The sequence below is a fragment of the Solanum pennellii genome, chromosome 9, assembly GCF_001406875.1.
Source record: "Solanum pennellii chromosome 9, SPENNV200".
NCBI lineage: Eukaryota > Viridiplantae > Streptophyta > Magnoliopsida > Solanales > Solanaceae > Solanum > Solanum pennellii.
The window spans coordinates 41,715,038-41,721,424 of record NC_028645.1 but is presented as its reverse complement, the minus strand read 5'-3'; the positions used below and the strand labels follow the sequence as shown (position 1 = coordinate 41,721,424).

Genomic DNA, 6,387 nt, shown 5'->3' with positions numbered 1-6,387 from the left:
TATATATATAATATCATAAGTATATTCTAAGTCTCTTTTCCATCTAAAGACACAACTAAAAAGAATAGAATGGCGACAAGTCCCTTATCAACATAAAATATAAATTTAAGGAACATCTTGACCTAGGCAACCCTTGAATCACAAGGGTCCCTTTACTTGAACTTGGAATATATATCCAAACTCTTCAGATAGGAGACATCCTCTACCATCACCACCTACACTTTGTGTAAAAAGATGAAGAAGAATGCTATTGGTAGAAACATGCACTAAGTATGGGAACCATGCAAAAACATGCATTTAAAGAGGGCATATCATTTGAAATCATTCAACATGTCTTTTTAGTAAACTTCATGAACATAGGTACATATAAGCTCAATATAGTTCACATACATCATATAGACATGATGTTAGTCATAATAGCACATAAAAACATTTATCGTACTTTGAGGCATATTCAATACATACAATACATTACTTCTACTTTATCTTTCTTTTTTCCTTAAGTAACCCTCAAGTGTACTTAGTAGAATGTATCACCTTGAGGTCACCTTACAATAGCCTTTCATATATATGCTTCATAGACACAACCACATATATTCATAAGTCATAAGCACATCATAGACAACACTTCCCATAAAGACCATAACCTCACACAACTTCTAAGTCACACAAGTGCAATGTACATAGAATCCCATAAAACTACTTCCACCATATTTACCTAAGAAGTAACCCTAGACTAGGCATAACATACTTAACAAGTCATAACACTTTAATTTATAACTAGACATAAGGCCACATACTTCATAGCATCAAATAAGCACTCTTTCCTTAACTAAAACCCTAGTCATAACTAGTTTAGTTCATATCATAAGTAAACCATTCCCACAACCCCTTCACAAGCTTACTTGTGCAATGTACACATAGAGTCCCATACCTCCATATATACTAAGTAAACTCAGTTAGAAGCAATAAGTGCAATTAACATGCATACTCATAATTCATATTTTGACATAGAAAAGTCACTTAACATGCATTCACACAATTCATACATAACATAAGTTTTTACTTCATAAGAGGCTCCATTCCTATCCTTTCTTGAAGTCATCTACCGTAGTGCATATATATGGTCCATTGTCTTGCCTATGCTAAGTACACTTCTCAAGGAATTTAGATAAGAATTCATATTCTTATCTTAATTGATTTATTAACCTTCGGGAGAATTATCCATAACTTACATAGACTATGTGAGCAACATGGAATCTGGTGTTCTACTACCATACCAAAAAGAGTGGGTTAACACTTGCCTACGGTGCAACCAATCGTACATAGCTCTATTAGTGGTATCCAAAATCTATAGCCTCCAAGGGAATGTAGTTATGTAACATGGAGATTGCTTCTAGATACCTTGAGTTACTAGCGTGAAGGTTTACATATCATGAGAAAACATCTATGTTGGGAACCCGGACTTTCTAAACATGAAGGTTCTCTTATGGGAAGTCGGACTTACTAACGTGAAGATCCCACTCTTATTTGTCATGTTCACTCAATGCTAGGATCTAACTCCCTTTATAATATATTTAAGCCTTTAGTGAAATAATTCATAAAGAAGGATTAGGAGCTTGCTTCTTCATACATCATATAAGTCAAAGGGTTCTAAGATGAGAATGTTCTTTCATCATAGACCCTACTTCTTGTGAGAATTCCCTTTCACATATTCATACAAGCATACATCATTTGTGTGTCATAGAATGTGAGATATACTTTCACATAAACACCTCTAGTAACACATGCTCATAACTTCTTTAATCTTATATTTACATGCATAAAAATAGATAATGATGCATAGGAGAAATGTCCTTTCCCTATTCACCAAAAATCTACCCTAATCATAGATATGCATGATGTATGTGTGTACATTGATCAACATGATCACATAATGGCTATTATATAGCTTTCAGGAAGCCACCCTCTAAAGATAACAACATGTGTACAAGATTCCTCAAGTCTCAAGTCATACACACATATATTGTATTAAGGACTATAGACTACACACACTCACATTACATCAGAGGAGATAAGAACATACTCAATCATTAGAATAAAAGACTCCTATAACACTTTGATCACACATTCCTATAGGATTCATATAGGTGGGCGTCATTCTATAAGAGTACTCATCAACATTAATCTTCTTCGACCACACCTATCCCTAAAATAATCATCACATCTATACATAATATCATCCACACACCTAAATCATGAAACTAGTGTGGGATACTACTAATATACTTCACATAACACCAATTGACTTAAATAATGATATTATAATGAAGGCTAAATCCTTCAACTTCCTACACATAGAATCATTATATCAATTCATCTTGCATCTAATGCCTTCAAGGCCATGATCATAATGCATAAAGATGTAGAAGAATGTAAACACCGCCATCATAAGTGAACCATCCCAATCACCACATTTCAATATACATTCTAAGCTAATTAGAGGAAATAGGTCAACTTACCAAATCTCAAAGCTAATGATCATCTTTGATCATTTATCCAAAATTCATATTCAATTGATATAGATACTAATAGCAATAAGCAATTCAATAAAATCTAATCAACATTCTATAAACATTAAATTATTATCATAAGAACCACATTATAGGCCAATTTCAGAAATTAGGAGGATAATGGGTTCTTCATAATATTGGATAGAAATTCATCATAAAATCAGTAACTAAACATATATTAAATATTAGAATGCTTTTTAAATCACTTTAACAGTGAACCCATGGCTAGATTGAAATATTGAATTTTTGACTTAGAATCATGTTTAGAAAAAGCATTAAAAGGACTCCATTGATGAATGGTTATATATGGATGAAGGATCACCATACCTTTTACAATAGAAATACCATGAAAATCAGAGAAGAAAGCTCCAAAAATCCACCTCCATAACATGTTTTTGAGCTTCGACTTCAATGCAGGCTTTTTTGGCGTTTTTTGAAGAAGAAAGAGTTTTGGGGTTTTTGATTTCTTAATGGGTGTTGGGGTTTATGATGGGGGAATGAGTCTATAATGACCTAAAATCAATATATAATACACCCCCAAAATATCCAAAACACCCTTACATTGATTGGAACACTTCAGACAAGTCAAACTTCACTTATCTTTGCAGAATTATCATTGGGGAACAAGTCTGCATCGCAGAGCTGCTCCTAACTTTGGGCAGCTTGGATGGACAAAAATCGGGGTCTTTTCGTTGACCCCTAGGGAAATCCTTGAGCGGTCGGACCTGGACGTTTTGACCCATAACATTTTCATTAGGATACTAGGGTCAACTACACTGTCTTTCAACTCCAAATAACACAAAAACAAGGCAAACATACAAGGATTCACTAGCACGTCTAAAGACCAACTTTCGAACGTCTTGGATGTTCTTTGATGTTTTAATATAAATTATACGTACTATTAAAAACTTAATTGATCGTTTAAGTACTTAATAAACTCATATCCAACATGTTAGGCTCTAATTCAACCTAGCTCATTTTGAGGGTTTAACAATAGTAGATCAAGTAAAGGAGGGTTCTAGGGCAGCAATAAGACTAATTTTATCAATAAATCTTCAGCAATTAATAAGTTATGGTATCCTTTAACCTTTGGGATTCCTTTCCCAAAGGATTCTACCAAAACTGATTTAAAAAATATGAGTTTCATGTGGGTTTCTTTCTATTATGAAATTGACTTTCTAGAGAGTATTGTTTATGGTTTCTTTTGGTCATTGCACTTAGATTATGATGTATTATGATTCAATAATGCTATTTATTGATGAGTTAAACATGTTGGGAAAGTAGAACATAAAATTTACCCAAGTCCCTAACCCTGGGTTATGAACTAGTGATGAATTGATGTGTAGTGATTCAATTGACTTTATTATTATGTTAATTACCATTTATGGATGTTATTATACCTATTATTGGATTGAATTGACTTGTTTTATGTCAAGACTATGATGATGGCTTGTGAAGGAGATTGGGGTAAGTCTTGTGATTTGAAACCTTTACTTCAATTATGATTACTTGTGTTTAAAGATGAAGTTATATTGAAGTATACCTTATGATAAGATTGATTAGGGTTGGTATGATTTTGAATTGAAATATCTTGATTATTTGATTGTGAGATTGTGCTTAAGAGGTAATGATATAAGGTTGGTGATCAAGTACCTATGTCTCTTAGTATGATATAATGATGTTAATGTTCTAATATCACATATGAGGGTTTTAATGAAAGGTGTTCTCATGCAATTCCTATTGAGATATCACAAATCAAAAAAGGATTCTAGCTTGCACCGAGTGAACTAGTAGTGAGGAGTATTCCTCCCACATAGGGAAGGTCGGATCACACTACAAGAAACTGTACTATTAACGACCAATTCTTAACGAAGGAATATGAATCCGGTCGTTAAAAGTGTAGTTTTAGCGACACAAATTTTTTCCCATCGTTAAAGGTCCTTTTTTTAATTTAGTATAGTAGGTATTAATATACTATCTAGACATTAAAATAATTTATATCAAATTATTAATTATTTACATACTTTAATATTTAATATCCAGAATTTAAAAGAATTTGTATCAACTTATTTAATAATTATTTATATAAATAAAAAATTATAAAAAATTTAATTTCATTATTTATTTTTCATCCACACACGTGTCACCACTCTTCCACTTTTATTCCCAAAAGAAACAGTACTGCCTACGTATATACGTACGTGTATTGTGTATTTCTTCAATATTCCCATTTCATTAAAAAAAATCTTTCCTCTTTCCCATCTTTTTCTCTTAGAAAAGAACAGATCGATAAGCTCAATTTTCTCCACATCTACACTGAGCGGGAAAGATGGTTAGAGAAAAATCAGGAAGTGTTGGAGGAAATTTCACAACCACCTTCTCTCCCATGTTATTTTTGAAGAACATAAGCTAAGAAGAGATCTAATTAGGTGAATCTCTCCAAGGTTTGTTAGAGGAAAACTAGCATAGTGGTAACCCACGTTTCTCTGCTAAACGTTATAAAAAGATTATCGATATCTCTATTGTTTGATTACAGAACAAAAAATTCACCGTTCTCTTCTTACGATTTGTTGTGGATTTGCTTCGATTGAAATTATTCAGACCCTATCTTGGTGTTCCAATCTCTTAAAGGTATGATTTTTATTATAAGAACTACGAATTGCTTTGTGGAATGCTTGATTTTGTTCAATTTTAGTTTTTTCCAGTAATGGGTTTCATATGGGTTTTTTCGTTCTTTTTTGTTTTCCCCAATAATTGGTTTCATATTAGTTTTTCATTCTTTCTTGTTGTGTGTGGTATAATTATTGTTCGTGATGAGTGAATGAGGGAAAAACATGAAATACAACTTGTGAGTTCAATAGTGTAATATTTTGCAGAAATGTGCTAAGAAAGTAGTTAATGCCAAGGGGTGGAAGAATTTGGGCATAATGGGGCTAAAATAAACAACTTTAGTAGAAAGTTGTTTGGAAAACTGAAATGTTCTATGTCATCCAAGTCTAGAATGAAGTTATTGATGATAAAGATCACAACATTAGTGCTTACATCGATTTACTTAGTTCAATTAACGATACTGGGAGAGAATCGGGGTCCTAGAGTTTTAAAAGGTTGCCCCCCTTGTCTTTATCACGAATAAACTGCAGTACTGACTGTTAAATTGTCGTCCGAGGTCCCCTCCAGAGTTCTTCAGTAAAAGAGTAAGTACAAGTTTTTTCGCAGGCCTGTGTGTTCCTTTATGATTTTTCCTTTCCATGTTAGTATCTTGCTGATATACCGTGGTTTCACGGTATAATTAATACTTTTTCCTTAAGTTTAGTGTGTACGAAAAGCCTTTTTGTTCTAATTTTTATATAAGTTTCTCTTTGTTTTGCAGGAAATCTGTCCAAAGCTGAATGCGGAGATTTTGAGCGAAGAAATGCAGAAGAGACCACCTACGGAGCTGATGACGGTCCGTCGTGCTTGTGACGGTCCATAGGTGGCAGCGTAGTGCAGCTGCTGAAGGTAGATGGGGAAGTCTGACCAAGTGTGGGATTACGAAGCTTGTGACGGTCCGTCGTGGCTATGACGGTCCGTCCTGCAGGTTCATCGTGAAGTTCAGAGAAGTGATCCCAGTACCCAGATTCCAAGAATTGAAGTGTTTTGAAACGAAGGCCCTCGACGAACCGTAGTGCCTATGACGGTCCGTCATACTTGCCGTCGAGGGTAATGAAGAAGAGCAGTAGAAGAAATTGCACAAGTTTGGGACGACGGAGTCCATGACGGTCCGTCGTGACCACGACGGTCCGTCGCGAGGTCCGTTGATCCAGCCGCGTTTTGG

The 6,387-nt window shown here is 34.3% G+C and overlaps 1 long non-coding RNA gene across 1 annotated transcript in view; it reads left to right on the top strand.

The window, feature by feature from the left end:
• Window positions 1–4,864: 4,864 nt before the first annotated feature.
• The window catches only part of LOC114078591, a 40,913-nt gene continuing 39,390 nt past the window's right edge, over window positions 4,865–6,387 (top strand). The window contains exon 1 of the long non-coding RNA XR_003580209.1: window positions 4,865–5,002. This is a non-coding gene — a long non-coding RNA (uncharacterized LOC114078591). The remainder of the gene's footprint in view (window positions 5,003–6,387) is intronic.